This window comes from Lissotriton vulgaris, chromosome 5 (genome assembly GCF_964263255.1).
Source record: "Lissotriton vulgaris chromosome 5, aLisVul1.2, whole genome shotgun sequence".
Taxonomy (NCBI): Eukaryota; Metazoa; Chordata; class Amphibia; order Caudata; family Salamandridae; genus Lissotriton; species Lissotriton vulgaris.
In genome coordinates, this window is record NC_141693.1 from 1,893,685,723 (window position 1) to 1,893,708,901 (window position 23,179).

The 23,179-nt window shown below is 55.5% G+C and overlaps 1 protein-coding gene across 1 annotated transcript in view; it reads right to left on the reverse strand.

Moving 5' to 3' along the window:
- Window positions 1–23,179, reverse strand: part of LOC147717642 (uncharacterized) — a 461,002-nt gene that overhangs the window by 404,066 nt on the left and 33,757 nt on the right.

Consider the following 23,179-nt stretch of genomic DNA (forward strand, 5'->3'; position numbering starts at 1 on the left):
GCGCTATATTCTACAAGCCGGTGCCCACCCGGCATCTGCCCTGTTTCACGGAGGTCCTACACCCCCAGCGAGTGCCTACCTCGCTTATCCCCCCGCATTGCCGTATTCTTCGAGGGAGCCCACTCCTCGCCATTTCCCCCGAGTTCACCACCGCCGCCCGGGACCCTCGTAACTCCGCCCCCGGGCCGCGCTGGTATTGGTCGCCGGCCCGGGACTGATCCGTGACGTCATCCCCCCAGGCCGCGCCGTGATTGGCTGCCGGCCCAAGGAGAGAAAAAAGGCCGGCCGGTGGTGCGCGACGACGGAGGAGCAGCGGGAGCCGACTCCGCGCTCCTCCCTTGCCCAGGAGAACTACCGCTTCCCCCCCGGGGCCCCCAGGAGCGAGCGGGAGCCCCGGAGAGCAAGGAGAGACCGGCACGTCCACTGACCGGTGAGTGCAGCAGGGAGGAGGGGCGTCGGGGCATGTTGCCGGTGCCCGCCACTCCCCTCCAGTGATTCCTCTGTGTGCTCCATGGTCCCGTGGGAGCCCCTGGTGATGCCGGGTCCCCCGAGGGAGGGGGGGGCCCCGCCTGCCCACACCATTCCTTCCCGAGCCTGCGAGGCTCCACCTTGGGCCATTCATCTTCCAGAGCCCGGCGAGGCTCTACCTTGGGCCCCCTAACCTCTCGAGCCTGCGAGGCTCCACCTTTGGCCCTTCATTTTCCCGAGCCCGGCGAGGCTCTACCTTGGCCCCCAAACTCATCTCGCGAGCCCGGCGAGGCTCCACCTCTGGCCCCTTCGTACCTCGAGCCTGCGAGGCTCCACCTCTGGCCCCTTCGTACCTCGAGCCTGCGAGGCTCCACCTCTGGCCCCTTCGTTCCTCGAGCCCGAGAGGCTCCACCATTGTCCCTTGTCCTGCCGAGCCTGCGAGGCTCCAACGTGATGCCCCCAGCATCTACAGCTGCCCAGCACTTCGTGGGCCGCTGCCACGTTTAGGTTTAATCGGTGGGTACCTGCAGTCCCCCCCCACCCCTGACATTGAGACTATGGGCGCCCCAGCCCCCGAAGGTCGGTTGGCCTGTTGAGAGGACTAACTAAATGTCAATTGTGCTCCTTGAGATTTATTCTATGTGTCTTTCCTACAGGTACCCCTGCAGGCTTATGTACTCTTGTCCTTTCCCCCCTGAAATGTACGATGCCCCCTGTATGTGATTCCTAGCAGTGGTCCCTTGGCCCTGCGCTGTACCTTCTTCCCTGTAGCCCCTGCCCGTGCCCCTGGCACCTTGTACAATGTGTGTTTATATGTGTCATGCTTAATACAAAGACTATTCTCATATATACCTGGTGTGGAGTTCCTTTTGTGGGAGGCCCGGGATGTTGTTGTTGGTGGGTGCGTGCGCAAATGCTTCACATGTCCTCCGAGATAGGCCTGGCTGCCCGCGCCGCGTTACCTAGAGGGCGAGCAGGGGTCGACTTTTCATAGGAGTGGTGGTCTCTGACTGGCTGTGGCGCAAGCCCTGGCCGGCCGGGGGTCCCATTTCCTACACTGGTGGCTAGCGGTGGGATCCGGACTTGTGTTTGCGCAGTACCACAATGATAACTGGCCTCCCTACAAAACTCTGTATTGTAAATGGTCGCAAAGAAAAGAGATTATTGTTTTAAGAGTTTACGTAAATGTCCGTCCTATGAAAGATGTGTTCTGGTTAGATGGCCCTAGCTAGGGAGGGTAGATCAACTCCCTAGTACAATGTGTTTTCTGGAACTCACCGGAAGGGTGGGATCCAGTGGTGGCAGCATAATTAGGTTCAATGTATATGGTCCCTGTCCATTCCCTAGAATAATGGTACCTGTGCCACATAGGGTCAGGTCAGGTTGCTAAAAATGTCTGTGAAAAATGTTAAAGATTGTTAGAAATACCCGTCCTGTGGAAAGTTTTAAGGGTTACTTAAATATCTGTTCTGTAGAAAAAAATGTACATGTATGCTGAGAGTTAGGTGTCCCTAGCTTGGGAGGGTAAATCATCTCCCTAGTGTAATATGGTTTTCTGGATTCACCAGAAGGGTGGGATCCAGTGGTGGTTGCAAAAGTGTGTTCAAATATGTATGGTCCTTGTCCCTGCCCTAGAGTAATGGTACCTGTGCCCCGAGGGTCAGGTTGAGGAATCAGGGGCGGTGGAAAACTGTCCTACCAGTCTAGGGAACGGTATGTGCATGAATGTTGAGGTATGCTGAGTAATGGAGTATAAGTTCTCTGGGATGGGGAGCTTGCTGAATCAACGTCCTTCCTTATCCTGATGAATGTGTTGGAGGCATCATGTGTTCCGTGCACCGCTGAATGTGGTTGATGCGTCAGGTGTCCCCCCCCCTTTTTGCCCTGCTAATTGTGTTGGATGCATCATGCGTTCCGTACCCCGCTGAATGTGGTTTAGGCGTCAGGTGTCGCCCTGGCTGAATTTATGTTAAAGTTGTATCCCGGACAAGGAAGACCTGCTGGCTCGGCCGCGGCTTGCCTTGGGGAGAGCTGAACCTTGAGACCTGCTGGCGCTGCTGCAGCTCGTTTTGTTAAAGTTATGGTAGTTGTATCCCGGACAAGGAAGACCTGCTGGCTCGGCCGCGGCTTGCCTTGGGGAGAGCTGAACCTTGAGACCTGCTGGCGCTGCTGCAGCTCGTTTTGTTAAAGTTATGGTAGTTGTATCCCGGACAAGGAAGACCTGCTGGCTCGGCCGCGGCTTGCCTTGGGGAGAGCTGAACCTTGAGACCGGCTAGTACTGCCGCGGCTCGTTTTGTTGAATTTATGTTGAGTTGTATCCCGGACAAGGAAGACCTGCTGGCTCGGCCGCGGCTTGCCTTGGGGAGAGCTGAACGCTTAGTTCCCAGGTGGAAGACCAGTGGAGGGAGGAAGTTCCAAGACTGTTAGGAAAGTGTGTTCTGAGGGTGTTTCTCCTGGGAGAACGCGGAACCTCAGAAGTAGAGGTAGGGTGGGGCATTCTTGCCCGTGACCTCTGGCAAGCCTGAGGGTGTGGACCCTAGGTGGAAGGAACAGTGGTAGTCGTGGCTACCCTGAGAAAGGGAGTGGAGAAGGGCTATTGTGGGCCCGGGGTTACCACCCCCCACTTCGGATTTGCAGGGACCAGTGGTATCTGGGTGGCCTAGGGCCTGGTCCTAGTCACGGACAACTAAGGCGTGCCAGGGGGGTAGCCTGGTTGGACCTATGTCTTTATTATTATTATTTTTTTTTTTTTTTTTCATAATTTTTAGCCTGTGTGTGTCTATCGGCCCAGGTGGGCGTCGAACTGGAGGGTGGCTCGGTAGCGCGAGCCACGTCCATGTTCTATCGCCCTGCAGCAGGGAAGTCCATCACGGTAGTGATTGGTCTACCCTGCGTTTGGGCTGGGAGGGGCATGTGTTGGACGTGGCCCATCTGGCAGGTCCGCCCCTGAAGTTTTTATGGTATATGTAACCTGGGGATGGTGATTTCCCCTCTGAGTGAGTGTGAGGAGAGAGCGACCTACCCTTCCATAGGAATGCATGGGGAATGGATGAGTCCTCGGTAGTTCCCGATGCGTAGGGTGTGCAGGGTCAAGTCTGGTATGTATGAACTCGTGAGATTGAATGCTGCGCAACGGTATATGAGGTATGAGGGTGTCTAGTGTAGAAGCCCCCCTTTTGGAAGTTGGCATATTTGTGGAATATGTGCCTGGCGTATGATTGGCCGGGGCTGGCTGGTGAGCCTGGCTCCCAGGATCTGGGAGGGTCTGCCCCGGTGGTGAATGGAGTGTTTAGCATACTGATGTGAGGGGAGGAGTGAGCCTGGGTCTGTTTGTGGATTGACTGTCTGGTTTGAGTGTCATGAATGAGGCTGGGTTTTCCCCAGACAATGCTGGCTCCACCCCCTGGGGTGCGGCTGATGTTCCTAGCCTGGCCAGTGTAAAGAATCCCCCCATAACCAGTTCCAGCTGGTTCTCCCCCTGCCTGCCCCTTCAGACCAAGAATGTGTGTATAAAAAGGGTGCTGTGACACTCTGGACTTGTTCTTGTTCTCAACTTGAATCTACCAGGGGCTGTTGCTGCTTGGGCTCAGGGTTGGCTTGCCTCCCTGGGCCCTGCCCTGCTCCTGGACTTCGGATGGCCTTCCCTCTTCCAGGAGCTGCTATGCTCCACCTGAGGTCCTGGACTTCCTATGGACTTTGTCATTTTTCATCTAGCGCCTGTGAACGCTTTTCTTTGACCCCACAGCGCTTGGGGAGCGCTGTTCCTTCTGCCCAGCGCCTGGAAGCGCTGATCCCTGCCCCCCTAGCGCTTTGGGGCACTTCATCCATGTCCTAGCGCTGGAAGCGCTATATTCTACAAGCCGGTGCCCACCCGGCATCTGCCCTGTTTCACGGAGGTCCTACACCCCCAGCGAGTGCCTACCTCGCTTATCCCCCCGCATTGCCGTATTCTTCGAGGGAGCCCACTCCTCGCCATTTCCCCCGAGTTCACCACCGCCGCCCGGGACCCTCGTAACTCCGCCCCCGGGCCGCGCTGGTATTGGTCGCCGGCCCGGGACTGATCCGTGACGTCATCCCCCCAGGCCGCGCCGTGATTGGCTGCCGGCCCAAGGAGAGAAAAAAGGCCGGCCGGTGGTGCGCGACGACGGAGGAGCAGCGGGAGCCGACTCCGCGCTCCTCCCTTGCCCAGGAGAACTACCGCTTCCCCCCCGGGGCCCCCAGGAGCGAGCGGGAGCCCCGGAGAGCAAGGAGAGACCGGCACGTCCACTGACCGGTGAGTGCAGCAGGGAGGAGGGGCGTCGGGGCATGTTGCCGGTGCCCGCCCCTCCCCTCCAGTGATTCCTCTGTGTGCTCCATGGTCCCGTGGGAGCCCCTGGTGATGCCGGGTCCCCCGAGGGAGGGGGGGGCCCCGCCTGCCCACACCATTCCTTCCCGAGCCTGCGAGGCTCCACCTTGGGCGATTCATCTTCCAGAGCCCGGCGAGGCTCTACCTTGGGCCCCCTAACCTCTCGAGCCTGCGAGGCTCCACCTTTGGCCCTTCATTTTCCCGAGCCCGGCGAGGCTCTACCTTGGCCCCCAAACTCATCTCGCGAGCCCGGCGAGGCTCCACCTCTGGCCCCTTCGTACCTCGAGCCTGCGAGGCTCCACCTCTGGCCCCTTCGTACCTCGAGCCTGCGAGGCTCCACCTCTGGCCCCTTCGTTCCTCGAGCCCGAGAGGCTCCACCATTGTCCCTTGTCCTGCCGAGCCTGCGAGGCTCCAACGTGATGCCCCCAGCATCTACAGCTGCCCAGCACTTCGTGGGCCGCTGCCACGTTTAGGTTTAATCGGTGGGTACCTGCAGTCCCCCCCCACCCCTGACATTGAGACTATGGGCGCCCCAGCCCCCGAAGGTCGGTTGGCCTGTTGAGAGGACTAACTAAATGTCAATTGTGCTCCTTGAGATTTATTCTATGTGTCTTTCCTACAGGTACCCCTGCAGGCTTATGTACTCTTGTCCTTTCCCCCCTGAAATGTACGATGCCCCCTGTATGTGATTCCTAGCAGTGGTCCCTTGGCCCTGCGCTGTACCTTCTTCCCTGTAGCCCCTGCCCGTGCCCCTGGCACCTTGTACAATGTGTGTTTATATGTGTCATGCTTAATACAAAGACTATTCTCATATATACCTGGTGTGGAGTTCCTTTTGTGGGAGGCCCGGGATGTTGTTGTTGGTGGGTGCGTGCGCAAATGCTTCACATGTCCTCCGAGATAGGCCTGGCTGCCCGCGCCGCGTTACCTAGAGGGCGAGCAGGGGTCGACTTTTCATAGGAGTGGTGGTCTCTGACTGGCTGTGGCGCAAGCCCTGGCCGGCCGGGGGTCCCATTTCCTACACCCCGCTCAGCCAAAGCACCTCAATCCTACACCCCCCTCCACTTAGGCCGCTACTGGGACACAAACCCCACTCTGCAAAAGCTCCTCAGTCCTACACCCCCCACTCCTCCACTTATACCGCTAAGTGGACATAAGCCCTGCTCTGCCAAAGCACCTCAGTCCTACAACCATCCCCCCAGCCCTCCACTTATACTGCTACTTGGACATAAACACTGCTCTGCCAAAGCACCTCAGTCCAACACCCCCCCACCCATCCACTTATATCGCTACTGGGACACAAACCCCGCTCTGCCAAAGCACCTCAGTCCTACACCCCCCACCCATCCACTTATACCGCTACTAGGACACACACCCCGCTCGGCCAAAGCAACTCAGTCCTACACTCACCCCCCCCCCCCCCCCCGCCCCTCCACTTATAACGCTACTGGGACAAAACCCCGCCCAGCCTAAACACCTCAATCTTACACCCCCCTCCACTTAGGCCGCTACGGAGACACAAACCACGCTCTGCCAAAGCACCTCAGTCCGACACTCACCCCCCCTGCCCCTCCACTTATACCACTACTAGTTAAAAACCCCGCTCAGCCAAAGCACCTCAATCCTACACCCCCCTCCACTTAGGCCGCTACTGGGACACAAACCCCACTCTGCAAAAGCTCCTCAGTCCTACACCCCCCACTCCTCCACTTATACCGCTAAGTGGACATAAGCCCTGCTCTGCCAAAGCACCTCAGTCCTACAACCATCCCCCCAGCCCTCCACTTATACTGCTACTTGGACATAAACACTGCTCTGCCAAAGCACCTCAGTCCAACACCCCCCACCCATCCACTTATACCGCTACTAGGACACACACCCCGCTCGGCCAAAGCAACTCAGTCCTACACTCACCCCCCCCCCCCCGCCCCTCCACTTATAACGCTACTGGGACAAAACCCCGCCCAGCCTAAACACCTCAATCTTACACCCCCCTCCACTTAGGCCGCTACGGAGACACAAACCACGCTCTGCCAAAGCACCTCAGTCCGACACTCACCCCCCCTGCCCCTCCACTTATACCACTACTAGTTAAAAACCCCGCTCAGCCAAAGCACCTCAATCCTACACCCCCCTCCACTTAGGCCGCTACTGGGACACAAACCCCACTCTGCAAAAGCTCCTCAGTCCTACACCCCCCACTCCTCCACTTATACCGCTAAGTGGACATAAGCCCTGCTCTGCCAAAGCACCTCAGTCCTACAACCATCCCCCCAGCCCTCCACTTATACTGCTACTTGGACATAAACACTGCTCTGCCAAAGCACCTCAGTCCAACACCCCCCACCCATCCACTTATATCGCTACTGGGACACAAACCCCGCTCTGCCGAAGCACCTCAGTCCTACACCCCCTACCCATCCACTTATACCGCTACTAGGACACACACCCCGCTCTGCCAAAGCAACTCAGTCCTACACTCACGCCCCCGCCCCTCCACTTAGGCCGCTATTGGGACACAAACCCCATTCTGCAAAAGCTCCTCAGTCCTACACCCCCCACTCCTCCACTTGTACAGCTAATTGGACAAAAGCCCTGCTCTGCCAAAGCACCTCAGTCCTACACCCCCCCCGCCCCTCCACGTATACCGCTACTACCCCCGCCCCTCCACTTATACTGCTAATTGAACATAAGCCCCACTATGCCAAAGCACCTCAGTGCTACACTCACCCCCCCTACCCCTTCACTTATACCGCTACTGGGACACAAACACCGCTCTGCCAAAGCCCCTCAGTCCTACAGCCCCCCCTTCCGGAACTCCACTTATACTGCTACTTGGACAAAAACCCCGCTCTGCCAAAGCACCTCCGTCCTACACCTCCCGCCCCTCGGCTTATACTGCTACTTGGACATAAAACCCGCTCTGCCAAAGCACCCCAGTCCAGCACCCCCCACCCATCCACTTATACCTCTACTGGGACACAAACCCCACTCTGCAAAAGCACCTTAGTCCTACACCCCCACCCATCTACTTATAACGCTACTAGGACACACACCCTGCTCTGCCAAAGCAACTCAGTCCTACACCTCCCACCCATCCACTTATACCCCGCTACTTGGACATAAGCCCCGCTCTGCCAAAGCACCTCAGTCCTACACCCTCGCCCCTCCACTTATGCCACAACTGGGACACTCAAACCCCGCTCTGCCAAAGCACCCCAGTCCTTCACTCACCCCCACCGCCCCTCCACTTATACTGCTTCTTGGACATACACCCTGCTCTGCCAAAGCACCTCAGTCCTAAACCCCCTGCCTCTCCACTTATACCGCTACTACCCCCGCCCCTCCATTTATACTGCTAATTGGACATAAGCCCCGCTCTGCCAAAGCACTTCAGTGGTACACTCACCCCCGCTACCCCTGCACTTATACCGCTACTGGGACACAAACCCCGCTCTGCCAAAGCACCTCAGTCCTACCCCCCACCCCCTCCCCTGACCTCCACTTATATTGCTACTTGGATATAAACCCCGCTCTGTCAAAGCACCTCAGTCCTACACCACCCATCCGGACCTCCACTTATACTGCTACTTGGACATAAACCCTGCTCTGCCAACGCACCTCAGTCCTACACCCCCCACCCATCCACTTATACCGCTACTGGGACAAAAACCCCGCTCAGCCAAAACACTTCAATCCTACACCCCCCTTCACTTATACCGCTACTGGGACACAAACCCCATTCTGCCAAAGCACCTCAGTCCTACACACACCACTCCTCTACTTATACCGCTACTTGGACATAAGCCCCGCTCTGCCAAAGCACCTCAAACCTACAACCCCCGCCCCTCTACTTATACTGCTACTACCTCCGCCCCTCCACTTACACTGCTACTTGGACATAAACCCTGATATGCCAAAGCACCTCAGTTTTACAACCTCCACCCCCGGCCCTCCACTTATACTGCTACTTGGACATAAACCGCGCTCTGCCAAACCACCTCAGTCCAACACCCCCCACCCATCCACTTATATCGCTACTGGGACACTAACCCTGCTCTGCCAAAGCACCTCAGTCCTACACCCACCACCCATCCACTTATACCGCTACTAGGACACACACCCCGCTCGGCCAAAGCAACTCAGTCCTACACTCACCCCCCCGCCCCTCCACTTATAACGCTACTGGGACAAAACCCCGCCCAGCCAAAACACCTCAATCTTACACCCCCCTCCACTTAGGCCGCTACGGGGACACAAACCCCGCTCTGCCAAAGCACCTCAGTCCGACACTCACCCCCCCTGCCCCTCCACTTATACCACTACTAGTTAAAAACCACGCTCAGCCAAAGCACCTCAATCCTACACCCCCCTCCACTTAGGCCGCTACTGGGACACAAACCCCACTCTGCAAAAGCTCCTCAGTCCTACACCCCCCACCCCTCCACTTATACTGCTAATTGAACATAAGCCCCACTCTGCCAAAGCACCTCAGTGCCACACTCACCCCCCCTACCCCTTCACTTATACCGCTACTGGGACACAAACCAGGCTCTGCCAAAGCACCTCAGTCCTACACCCCCCCATCCGGAACTCCACTTATACTGCTACTTGGACAAAAACCCCGCTCTGCCAAAGCACCTCAGTCCTACACCACCCACACATCCACTTATACCGCCACTGGGACACACAAACTCAGTTCTGCCAAAGCACCTCAGTCCTACACCCCCCACCCACCCACTTATACCGATACTGGGACATAAATCCCGCTCTGCCAAAGCACCTAGTCCTATACTCACGCCCCCCTCATACCGCTACTGGAACAAAAACCCCGCTCAGCCAAAGCACCTCAATCCTACACCCCCTCCACTTATGCTGCTACTGGGACACAAACCCCGCTCTGCCAAAGCACCTCAGTCCCACACCCCCCACCCCTCCACTTGTACCGCTACTTGGACATATGCCCGCTCTACCAAAGCACCTCAGTCCTACACCCCCACCCCCTCCACTTATACAGCTACTTGGACATAAACCCCGCTCTGCCAAAGCACCTCAGTCCTACACCCCCTCGCCCCTCCACTTATACCGCTACTACCCCCGCCCCCCACTTATACTGCTGATTGAACATAAGCCCCACTCTGCCAAAGCACCTCAGTTCTACACTCACCCCCCCTACCCCTTCACTTATACCGCTACTGGGAAACAAACCACGCTCTGCCAAAGCACCTCAGTCCTACACTCCCCCCTCCGGAACTCCACTTATACTGCTACTTGGACAAAAACCACGCTCTGCCAAAGCACCTCAGTCCTACACCACCCACCCATCCACTTATACCGCCACTGGGACACACAAACTCTGCTCTGCCAAAGCACCTCAGTCCTACACCCCCCACCCATCCACCTATACCGCTACTGGGACATAAATCCTGCTCTGCCAAAGCACCTCAGTCCTTCACCCCCTGCCCCTCCACTAATACCGCTACTACCCCCGCCCGTCCACTTATTTATTTATTTTTATTTATTTATTTATAATTACATTTGTTAAGCGCGCAGCTACCCGGAGGTTTCCCGGCGCTAAAGCAAACTGAGCGGTGAAAGAGTGAGAGGAATGCCAGACCAGGAGACTAGGTGTTAAAAAGCCAAGTTTTGATTCCTTTACGGAATGTCAGTAAACACAATTCAGAGCGCAAAGATTGAGGTAGGGAATTCCATAAGGAGGGTGCCAGCAGGGAAAACGACCGTCCTCCCATTTTGGCTCTGTTGACGCGCGGAGTCCTGAACTTATTCTGAGTGGAAGACCTAAGTGTGCGGCGGGGAATGTACTGCTGAACCAAAGTAGAAAGATAATGAGGGGCTCTTCCAGTCATAATCTTGTGCATGTAGCAAAGTGCTTTGAATTTAATTCTACTCTCGATGCTCAACCAGTGCAGTTTACGCATGTGCTGTGTAACCGAGGATCTGGCAGGCAGGCGACAGATAAGGCGAACTGCCATATTCTGTACCACCTGGTATTTCCTGGTTACCTCCTTGCAGGCACCCAGGAGAAGAATGTTCCCATAGTCCAGGCGTGAGGTGACAAGAGCCTGGACTACAGTCCTCAGGGTGTCAGCAGGTAGCATCCACGTGATTTTCCTCAGCCACCTGATGATGGTGGTACAGGTGGCAGAAACTTTCACCACGTGTTGTTTGAAGGATAGTTGGTTATCGAGGAGAACCCCAAGATTACGAGCAGACATGGTGGGAGTAGGTACCGGGCCCATCTCCGGTGGCCAATGTTGTGGGCCCCAGAGCGAGGTGTCTGAGCCAAACAGGAGCAGTTCTGTTTTGTCCCCGTTTAATTTTAATTTGTGCTTCAGCATCCAATCGGATAATTGTTTTAGCCCAGATTGAAGAGAGGAGGAGGCCAGGTTTTTATTGGTGGAAAGTGAGTAGATGACTTGAGTGTCATCAGCATAGGAATAAATTGTGAGACCAGCCTGTTCCGCTAAAAAAGCAAGAGGTCTCACATACAGGTTAAAGAAAAGGGGACTGAGAATAGACCCTTGGGGAACACCGTGAGTGGAGGGGAGTACAGATGAGACAGAAGTGGACGAAAAAACTTGGAACGTGCGATCGGAAAGAAAATTAGCAATCCAGGCCAGGGCGGGACCACCAACACCAATATCCTTCAAGGTGGCCAACAAGATGGAATGCGAGACGGTGTCAAATGCGGCACTCAAGTCAAGCAAGATGAGTGCCACAGTCTCCCCATTGTCCACCTGGCGTCTGATGGTCTCTGACACACCAAGGAGAGTGGTTTCCGTGGAAAAGTCGGCCCTGAACCCGGATTGAGAACCATGAAGAAGATTAGAGGTTTCAACATAAGAATTGAGTAGGGAATTAACATGTTTCTCCAAGATCTTGGAAAAACATGAAAGCAAAGAAATAGGGCGAAAATTAGATGGGTTGTTGGGATCTGCGTTAGCCTTTTTTAATAGTGGGACCACCATTGCGTGCTTCCATTCATTTGGAACAATCGCTTCTGCTAGTGAGGCGTTCAAGACATCCAAAATAATGTGGAGTAGGGTTGGATCCAGTGAACTCAAAATTTGAGGGGGCATTGGGTCAAGGGGGGAACCAGATTTGATGTCTTGGAGATACTTCTTTAGGAGCACGGGGGAAATAGGATCCCAAACGTGGAGTGGAGGAGTAGTAGGCATAGAGCAGGAGATGGTAACAGGGGGGGAGTCGCATAGCACTTGGCTAGAGTGAATAGAGGCAGCGGAAGTAGAATTAAAGATGTCATAAATCCCAGCAATTTTCTTAAGAAAGAAGTTGGCTAAAGCATTGCACTGGGCAGTATCCAGACAGGGATCCTTGGGTACAGAGGACTCACCAGACAGCTCTTTGACTATTTTAAACAGGGCCTTGGGTCTATTTTGAGCTGTAAGTATGGAACTATTAGCAAAGTTGGCTCTGGCGATATCACAAGCAGAGTGATAGGCTTTAAGGGCGGACTTGTATTTAGCTTTATGATCAGGGTTGTAGTTGGAACGCCATATGCGTTCCAACCTTTTACAGCTTATACAACTACTGGGACACAAACCCCGCTCTGCCAAAGCACCTCAGTCCTACACCCCCACCCTTCCACTTATTTTTTTTATTTATTTTTTTTAAATATATTTTTATTGCAGGAATTAGCCAACATTGCATATCGGACCAGCCATACAGGCATAATCAGAAAAAATTGAACACATTCCATCCCCCTTTGGAAAACGACATGTGTACACAGCCATTCAGCCCACAACCCGAGGGTCGGGCGGCGAACACCAGAGGGGATCTGATAGAAGGTCGAAGCTGGTCCGGATGATCCAATGGTCTTCATCTGCTTTTCTAAATCATCCTACAAAAAGTGCAAAAGAAACTCCCCCCAACAACCCAATGATTCAATCAGTTCCCCCCCCAACCCCGCCATCAGTGTGTGTTGTAGTGCGTGTAGGAAAGCCTATGAGAAAAACCCCAGATGATTCTATAGATATCCGAAGTATAATTGACTATCGGGACTCGGGATGTGCCGCATCTTCACTCTCGGAATCGCTGGAAGCGCAATAATCTCTGAGGGCCTGCACTAACGTCTCCCATTCTAGTGCTGATTCCAGCGCTCTCTCGTTATGCTGCCGCCTAGCCAGTTGGTATCGCAGAGTGCTCTCCCCCGCCGCCCATTTCAAAAGTTCGCTGTGCCACCTAACCCCTGTTGGACCAACTCTTGCCTTCCAATTCCTGGTCACCTCCCGTTTAGCGAGGAGAAGCCCCAGATCGATAAATTTACTTGAAATTTTATTTTTGGGGGTATGCGGGAACCAGTGTAGGAGCCCCACCGCCGCGTCGACCGATAAGGACCTCCCCGTTACCCTATTCAGGGTGTCTCCTACTCCAAGCCAATAGGAGGACAGCGCCGGGCAAGACCACAACATATGGAGGAGGTCCGCCTCAGGCGCTCGGCACCTGGGGCACTCTGCAGAATCAGTGGCAAAGTACTGCTGGATCTACGCCGGGGTCAAATAGGCCCTGTGGAGTATGTAGAAGTGGACCAGTTGGAAGCGGGCATGGCGTGAGCCCTTCCAGGCCCCTCGCATGAGTTGTGACCAGGTCGTCTCCGGTATCTCCTTCCCTATGTCTGCCTCCCAGCGGGTTCGTAAAGTGATGAGGGGGGCCAACCCCTCGTTAACCAATCTGCTATACAGGCACATGACCGTTTTGACCGTCCCCGCGGACATCATAACATACTGGCACACCGGGGACGTAGGCGGTTCCTCCAACCCGCTTTTCCAGTGCGCCTGAAGCGCTCGACCAGAGCCGTATGCAAAAGGAAATCGCCTCGAGGAACGTCGAAGCGGTCTATGATCTCTTGAAAGGGCAATAACGCCCCGTCCTCATAAAGGTCCCCCACCAGCTGCAGTCCCGCGTCCTCCCAGTGCCCCAGGCGTGACCAATCTCCCCCGTGAGGTAGGGCCGTCAGCATTCCTAGTGGTATTTCAGGTGCATATGGAAACCTCAACTGTCCCCGGGCGTGGGCGCGATTCCAACATAATCAAATGGTCTTTTCTTCGAGCGTCAGGTCCTGCAAGGCCAAACGTTGTCGCAATGTGATGAAGGATATAACATGCCTAGGCATCCCCGTGCCCCTCCCGGTCTCCGGGCCACGAAACTCCCTCGCGACCTCCTGGGTGAAGGTCTGTAGTTGCGCCGCCAAATAATATTTCTCAAAATCCGGCACCGCAAGGCCACCCTCCGATTGCGGCCTCATCAGGGTCTTGAGGGCCACTCTCCGGCGGCCCGAACCCCAAAGGAATCCCACCACCATGGATCGCAATAGCCGAAAGGTGGCCGGCGGGATCCAAATCGTCAGCGCTCGAAAGTAGTAGAGCAACCGGGGGAGTGCCATCATTTTCAACAGAGCGATCCGCCCTGCCACCGAGAGCGGCAAGGTAGCCCAAAAGTCCATGCTACCACGCAACGCGCGAGTACAGCGGGCTATGTTCCCATCCAGGAGGTCAGTTGGGTCGTGGTATATGTATACCCCCAGGTACTTGAAACAGTTAGGTTCCCACCTAATTCCTCCACTGATGTCAGGTCTGGGCGTTCCCCTGCGAACCGGGAACAGGCAAGTCTTGGCCCAATTTACCCGAAGGCCCGAGACCTCCCCAAAAGCCGTTAGCGCCGACGCAGCCCCATTCAAGGCAGCAATCGGGTCCTCAAGGAAGAGCAACAGGTCATCAGCGTAAAGCGAGATATGATGCGGGCCAGATGGTGTCTGCAAACCGTTAAAGGAGACCCCGGACCGGATCAACAGCGCCAGCGGCTCCACCGCCAGCGCGAAGAGCAGCGGGGATAGTGAGCAACCTTGTCTCGTGCCTCTCTCCACCGGATACTGTGAGGAAATCAGCGGGCCTGCCCTTACCCTGGCCGACGCCGAGGCATATAATACCGTGGTCCACCTGACAAAGCCCTCTCCCAGACCGAATCGCAGCAGTACTCTGCGCAGGTAGTCCCATTCCAGACTATCAAAGGCCTTTTCCAAATCCACCGAAAGAACCACCGGGCATGGGGCTTCTATGTGCGGTTCCCCCAGCAAGCGAAACAGCCTGCGAATATTCATGGTTGTGTTTCACTTGGGAATGAATCCAGCCTGGTCCTCGTGTACTAAAGAACGCATGTGCCCCAGCAGCCTCGATGCCAGTATACTGCTCAGGATCTTATAATCGACCGTCAGCATTGATAATGGTCGGTAGGACGCCGGGTCGGTCGATTCTCTTCCAGGCTTGAGGAGGGGAACCACTAAGGCCTCACACATCGAGCCGGGGAGGCGACCCAACCGCCTCGCCTCTCTGTAGACTATCAACAGCCGAGGCGCCAAGAGGTCAGCGTAGGTGGAGTAGAATTCAACCAGGAGGCCATCCAGGCCCGGGGTCTTATTCCTCGCCATCCCTTTAATGGCACTACGAATTTCACCTAGTTCGATGTCGGAGCCCAGAGCCTTCGCTACTTCCGGCTCCAGCGTTGGCAACTCTAGGGGTTGCAGGTATTCGTCAATCAGGTCGGGGTCCCTGGCAGAGTTACTGCGGTACAGTTGTTCATAGTAGCGCAGGTAGCAGCCCAAAATCTCCGGTTGAGTGTGCACCTCAGACCCCTCTGCCGTGCGCATGGACGTCGTCAGAGAAGTCCGGCGCGTAGGATTGGCTAGCCACGCTAACAGCGCGCCCGACCTATCCCCCTCCGTGAGCGACCTAGTAGTGTAGGCCTTATAGTCGAAGCAGCGCAGCCGTTCGACCTCCGCCGCCACTGTCTCTCTTGCCGCTGCCGTGCGCTCCTGGAGTTCAGGATGACCGGGGCGGCGAAGTTCCATCTCGCGGAGCTTCCGATCAGCCGCAGCCAAGTCATCAAGGATGACTCGCCGCATGCCCACTTTTTTAGAAATGCAGTAGCCCCTGATCATCACTTTAAAGGCGTCCCACTCCAACGCTCTCGATCCCGCAGTACCCCCATTGGACGCAAAATACTCCAAGATTTTGTCCTCCAGGTCCGCCTTAAAGACTATGTCCTCTAAGATCTCCGGGCGCATTTTCCAGGTGGGCACATTAGGAACCCCGGGAAACCAACGAAAGTCCATCAGGAGGGGGTTGTGGTCTGAGATGGTCCTGGTCAAATATTCAGAGCGGACCGCTGCGGATACCAACTCCACCGATCCCAGGAACCCATCTAGTCGCACGTGCAACTCATGTAGGCCAGAGAAATAGGAGTAGTCTCTAGTGTCGGGGTGTTGTGCCCTCCAGATATCCGTGAGCCCCCAGTGCGTCTGCCATTCCTTCCTCCCTTTTGCCACCCGGCGGACTGGGGAGTCTGGGAGGGGGGGGTGCGAGCGCTCGGCCTCTACGTCCACTACTGAATTAAAATCACCACCGAGTAGGATGGTTCCCGAGAAGAAGTGGGCCAACGAACCCGATAACCCGGAGAGGAAGGCAAGCTGGTCCACATTAGGTGCATAAATGCAGCAAATGTTCAAGTCCCTACCCCCCAGCGTGCCTGAGAGAGCCACGTAGCGACCCTCCGGATCCACCACTGATTTCGTAACCTGAAAGGGAACCCCAGCGCTGATCCATATTAGCGCCCCCCTTGCATACGCTGAGTACGAGGTATAGAAGACCTGCCCTCTCCATCTACGCTGTAGCGCCGCCCCTTCCACCTTGTTGAGATGAGTCTCCTGCAGCAGCGCTATCTGCACCCCTCTACGCACTAGATAAGCGTGAACTTTATGTCGTCTAGACATAGTGTGAAGCCCCCGTACATTCCAAGTGATGCATTTCACATTAGCAATATCAACCATTGTCCCATATTGTCCGTTCCGGGTTTCCCCACCAAGGCCCCAACAAAGAACGAGCGACAGTCAAGTCAACACTGATGGCGGCCATTTTCCCCAACAAGAAATCAACTCCCGTCTGAAACAAACCCCTACCCATCCTCCCCAGAACAGGACCCAAATAGTGCCATCTAGTTCTCATCCAAACCATATCCCCAACAATCCCACAATCCCCGACTAATCCTGTGGTCGCCACCGCAGGGAGGCCTTAAGGGCTAGGTGCGGGCTAGACGCCAGTAATGGGCCCTCGATTATCGGACTGCCGAGATTAATTGGGCCCAAAACAAAAAGCTACAGCTCGATCGGGGCCCCCCCCCACCGGAGTCTGCAATCAATCGCCTCCCCTACCACATCCGCCTCAAACCCCCACCCAAATGGAAGCAGCTCACCCAGTCATCCCTGTCCATCCAGCATGCCCTCAGCCGAGTCTGGAGTAACCACCGGCAAGTGGACACTATCGGTCTCTGATTCCTCTGTGTCTGTTTGCGCCCCCTCGCCTCCGGGTTCCGATTCCTCGACAATGGGGCCACTTTGTGAACCAGATAGAGTAGACACCATCTCCAGCACTCCTCGCCGCTCCGCCATTGTCTCCACAGTCAAAGGCCTGCCTGGCTTGCCGCGGCGGCTGCGAAGTCTTTTGGAACGACGTTGTTGCCCAGGTTCCACAGCCAGCTGAGACGACGAGCCGAAACCATCTTTGCCAGCCCTATAAAGTTCGAGCCAGTTGCAGACTTCCTCCGGGGAATCGAAGAACTGGGTTTTGTCGTCAATGATAATGCGGAGCCTTGCAGGGAAAAGGAGCGAGTATTGGATGCCCTCGCTCCGGAGCTCGCGCTTGATCGCCAGGAAAGAAGCCCGTTTGCGCTGGGTCTCATATGTGTAGTCCGGGAAAATGTTCACCTGGCTATTCTCCACCTGATAAGGGCCGGTATGCCTGGCGGCATTGAGGATGAGGTCTCTGTCCTGAAAGTGCAGCAAACACGCCACCACCGGTCGCGGGGCGCGGCCCTGCTGCGGCGGCCTCGCCGGCACTCTGTGTGCCCGCTCCAGGGTGTAGAAGGAGGACAGACCCTCTGGGGCTACTGTGTCCTGGAGCCAAGCTTCCAAGTAGGCCACCATGTCGCCATCTTCGATCTTTTCTGGCAGGCCCACCACCCGAATATTGTTCCGCCTATTGCGTCCTTCAGCATCCTCCGCCCGTCTCTCCAAGGCCTCGATCCGGGACAGGGCATCCTTCATTGTCACGGCCAGAGTCTTCTGTGCCGGCTCCAGGACCTTCACTGAGCTTTCCACCTCCTTAACCCTGTCCGAGAGCTTGCCGTGGTCCGCCCTGAGGAGGCCCAAGCTCTTCGCAACCTGGGCGATGTCTTGTTGTAGGGCCGAGCGCGTGGTTGCGATCGCCTCCAGGACCCGGTCAAATTGTTGTTGTAAGTGGGGACCACCAGAGCTCTCCGGGTCTCCTCGGTAATCCTTATCCGGCGCCTCCGTGTCCGAGGCAGCTGGGGTGGTCCCTTTGGGCCCCCTCGGTTTCCCCATGGCGGTTGAGTCCCGTGGAGGAAAGTTAGTCAGATGCACCACCGAGTGCGGACGTCGACTATGGCGCTCCTGGCACGCAGTCGTTGTGCAGAGGGCCATCGATCGTCGTCGCCAGGGCCCACCGCTCCTCCGAAACCTCGGGCCGTGCCACCGTCGTGTCGTCAGAGGCCAATGAGGGGGAGGTGGGGACGATCGGCGCCAGGTCGGGTAGGCCCGCCTGGCCGATGAGGATCTGGAACGAGAGTCACCAGTGCCGCTGGAGACTCTGTGGCGCCAGGTCGTTGTGCTGCCCATGAAGTGCACGGCGTCTCGGCGAGTCCAGCCACTCGGTGGGCGGCAGTCGGGTGCAGCTCGTGGGACCGTCTTTCCACACAGGGCCTCCGGTCGTCCGTGTTCTGATTTCGACGAAAATTCGGCTAACAGTTCGTCTGGGGACGGCCACCGTGCTCGGATCCTTCCAAATCGTCAACCAGACTAACGTGTCTCGGAGAGATAGGATGTAGATAGGATGCGCTGAGCCCTGCTATGCTCCCACGGGTCTAGGGTCTCGACAAAGCAAGCGAGAAGGTCCGGGCGCCATCTTGGGTCCCACTCCGCGGTCCCCTTAACTTCGGTTTTTCGTCGGAACACCCGGTTTTCGAGTATCACCGGGCGTCCCAGCAGGTCCCCACTGGTCCGATCTTCGGTTTGCGGGGGCTGGGGTGCCCCGCGGACTCCGATCTGCAGGATCAAAGTGGGCTCAGTCCCGGAGCCGAGCTCTCAGGCGACCATCGCCATCGGCGTCCAAGCCACGCCCCCCCACCCTTCCACTTATACCGCTACTTGGACATAAGACCCGCTCAGCCAAAGCACCTCAATCCTACACCCCTCTTCACTTATACCGCTACTGGGACACAAACCCCATTCTGCCAAAGCACCTCAGTCCGACACACACCACCCCTCTACTTATACCGCTACTTGGACATAAGCCTCGCTCTGCCAAAGCACCTCAGTCCTACAACCCCCGCCCCCGCCCCTCCACTTATACTGCTACCACCCCCGCCCCTCCACTTATACTGCTACTTGGACATAAACCCTGATATGCCAAAGCACCTCAGTCCTACAACCCCCCCCATCCTCCTGGCCCTCCACTTATACTGCTACTTGGACCTAAACCCCGCTCTGCCAAACCACCTCAGTCCAACACCCTCCCACCCATCCACTTATATCGCTACTGGGACACAAACCCCACTCTGCCAAAGCACCTCAGTCCTACACCCCCCACCCATCCACTTATACCGCTACTAGGACACACACCCCGCTCTGCCAAAGCAACTCAGTCCTACACTCACCCCGCCCCTCAACTTATAACGCTACTGGGACAAAACCACGCTCAGCCAAAGGACCTCAATCCTACACCCCCCTCCACTTAGGCCGCTACTGGGCCACAAACCCCACTCTGCCAAAGCACCTCAGTCCAACACTCACCCCCCCCGCCCCTCCACTTATACTGCTACTAGGAAAAAACCACGCTCAGCCAAAGCACCTCAATCCTACACCCCCCCTCCACTTAGGCCGCTACTGGGACACAAACCCCACTCTGCAAAAAGCTCCTCAGTCCTACACCCCCCACTTAAACCGCTAATTGGACATAAGCCCTGCTCTGCCAAAGCACCTCAGTCCTACACCCCCGCCCCTCCACTTATACCGCTACTACCCCTACCCCTCCACTTATACTGCTAATTGGACATAAGCCCCACTCTGCCAAAGCACCACAGTGCTACACTCACCCCCCTACCTCTTCACTTATACCGCTACTGGGACACAAACCCCGCTCTGCCAAAGCACCTCAGTCCTACACCCCTCCCTCCGGAACTCCACTTATACTGCTACTTGGACATAAACCCTGCTCTGCCAAAGCACCTCAGTCCTACACCACCCACCCATCCACTTATACCGCTACTGGGACCCAAACCCCGCTCTGCCAAAGCACCTCAGTCCTACACCCCCCACCCATCCACTTATACCGCTACTAGGACACACACCCCGCTCTGCCAAAGCACCTCAGTCCTACAACCCCACCCATCCACTTATACTGCTACTGGGACACAAATCCCGCTCTGCCAAAGCACCTTAGTCCTACACCCCCACTCCACTTATACAACTACTGGGATACAAACCCCGCTCTGCCAAAGCACCTCAGTCCTACACCCCCCACCCATCCACTTATACCGCTAGTGGGACACAAATCGGCTCTGCCACAGCACCTTAGTCCTACACCCCCCCCCTCCACTTATACAGCTACTGGGACACAGACCCCGCTCTGCCAAAGCACCTCAGTTCTACACCCCCCCACACATCTACTTACACCACAACTGGGACCCAAACCCCGCTATGCCTAACCACTTCAGTCCTACACCCCCCACCCCTACACTTATACCGCTACTTGGACATAAGCCCTGCTCTGCCAAAGCACCTCAGTCCAACACCCCACAGCACCTCCACTTATGCCGCAACTGGGACACAAAACCCTGCTCTGCCAAACACCTCAGTCCAACACCCCCCACCCCTCCACTTATGCCGCTACTGGGACACTCAAACCCCGCTCTGCCAAAGCACCCCAGTCCTTCACTCACCCCCCACCGCCCCTCCACTTATACTGCTCCTTGGGCATACACCATGCTCTGTCAAAGCACGTCATTCCTACACCCCACCCCCTCGGCCCTCCACTTATACTGCTACTTGGACATAAACTCCGCTCTGCCAAAGCACCTCCATCCTACAGCCCCCTTCCACTTATACTGCTACTGGGACATACACCCGCTCTGCCAAAGAACCTCAGTCCTATACACTCGCGCCCCCTCATACAGCTACTGGGACAAAAACCCAGCTCAGCCAAAGCACCTCAATCCTACACTCACTTTCCCCCCACGCCCCTCCACATAGGCCGCTACTGGGACACAAATCCCGCTCTGCCAAAGCACCTCAGTCCTACACTCACCCCCCTACCCCTTCACTTATACTGCTTCTGGGACACAAACCCCACTCTGCAAAAGCTCCTCAGTCCTACACCCCCACCCCTCCACTTATACCGCTAATTGGACATAAGCCCCGCTCTGCCAAAGCACCTCAGTCCTACACCCTCAGCCCTTCCACTTATACCGCTACTACCCCCGCCCCTCCACTTATACTGCTAATTGGACATAAGCCCAGCTCTGGCAAACCACCTAAGTGCTACACTCACCCCCCCTACCTCTTCACTTATACCGCTACTGGGACACAAACCCCGCTCTGCCAAAGCACCTCATTCCTACACCCTCCACCCCGGACCTCCACTTATACTGCTACTTGGACATAAACCCCGCTCTGCCAAAGCACCTCAATCCTACCCCCCCCCCCCCAGACCTCGACTTATACTGCTACTTGGACATAAACCCCGCTCTGCCAAAGCACCTCAATCCTACACCCCCCTCCACTTCTACTACTACTAGGACACAAGGACACAAACCCCACTCTGCCAAAGCACCTCAGTCCTACACCCGCCTCTCCACTTATACCGATACTACTTCCACCTCTCCACGTTCATGTGAGCCAGGCGCGTGCACATCGCACACCCACACCATTGCCAGCCACATCCCACACCATTTGTCTGAGCCTCAGCCTCAGACTTCAAAGGAAGCCCTCACTCTACCACTCTACCGCCCTCACTCTACCACTCTACCGCCCTCACTCTACCACTCTACCGCACTCACTCAACCACTCTACCGCCCTCACACCCTCACTCTACTGCCCTCCCTCTACCACTCTACCGCCCTCACTCTACCACTCTACCGCCCTCACTCTACAACTCTACCGCCCCCACTCTACCGCCCTCACTCTACCGCCATCACTCTACTACTCTACCGCTATCACTCTACCGCCATCACTCTACCACTCTACGCCCTCACTCTACCACTCTACTGCCCTCACTCTACCACTCTCACTCTACCGCCCTCACTCTACCGCCCTCACTCTACCGCCCTCACTCTACCGCCCTCACTCTACCGCCCTCACTCTATCGCCCTCACTCACTCTATCGTCCTCGCTCACTCTATCTACCTCACTCACTCTATCGCCCTCACTCTATCGCCCTCACTCTATCGCCCTCACTCACTCTATCTATCGCCCTCCCTCACTCTATCTATCGCACTCCCTCCCTCACTCTGTCTATCGCTCTCCCTCTATCTATCGCCCTCCCTCTATCGCCCCCTCACTCTATCTATCACCCTCCCTCCATCTATCGCCCTCCCTCCCTCTATCTATCGCACTCACTCTATCGCATCACCACAGCATCACTTAGCACCACCACAACATCACTATGCGCTATCACAGCATCACTGAACGCCACAGCATCACTCGTCGCCACCACAACATCCCTAAGCTACACCACAGCATCAATCTGTGTAACCATTCAACAACAACTGGTTCAAATATGTTCTCTTAATGTTTCAAGCTTTATTACAAATGTCACAAAAAGATGTTAATATCTCACTTCTGTTCTTGGATTTTAGTCACAATAAAATACACTGAACATAATCTTCACAAAGGTTATTCACAAAAGTTTAAGCTATTGCCATTATAAATTACAATAACTTTTATTTAAGTATTAATTATTTGAAAAAATTAAAAGCCATTGTTATTTGTAATATCAATACATCTAAGTCACGTAAATACAACACATATTGCATTACAAATGCTATAGGTGTCACATTTGCGAAAGTTAAAACTATTGGAATTGTAAATGACAAAGATATTAATTTCCTTATTTTCAAAACCAACACATAAATACAAAATATGTCATTTACAATACCAATAGCTCAAACCTTCCTAATGCGAGACCTATTACATTGCAAATGCTTGTTGTTCAGTGGCGGCAGAAAGAACCAACATGTATTTCTCTGTGTAAGAAAGCAAGT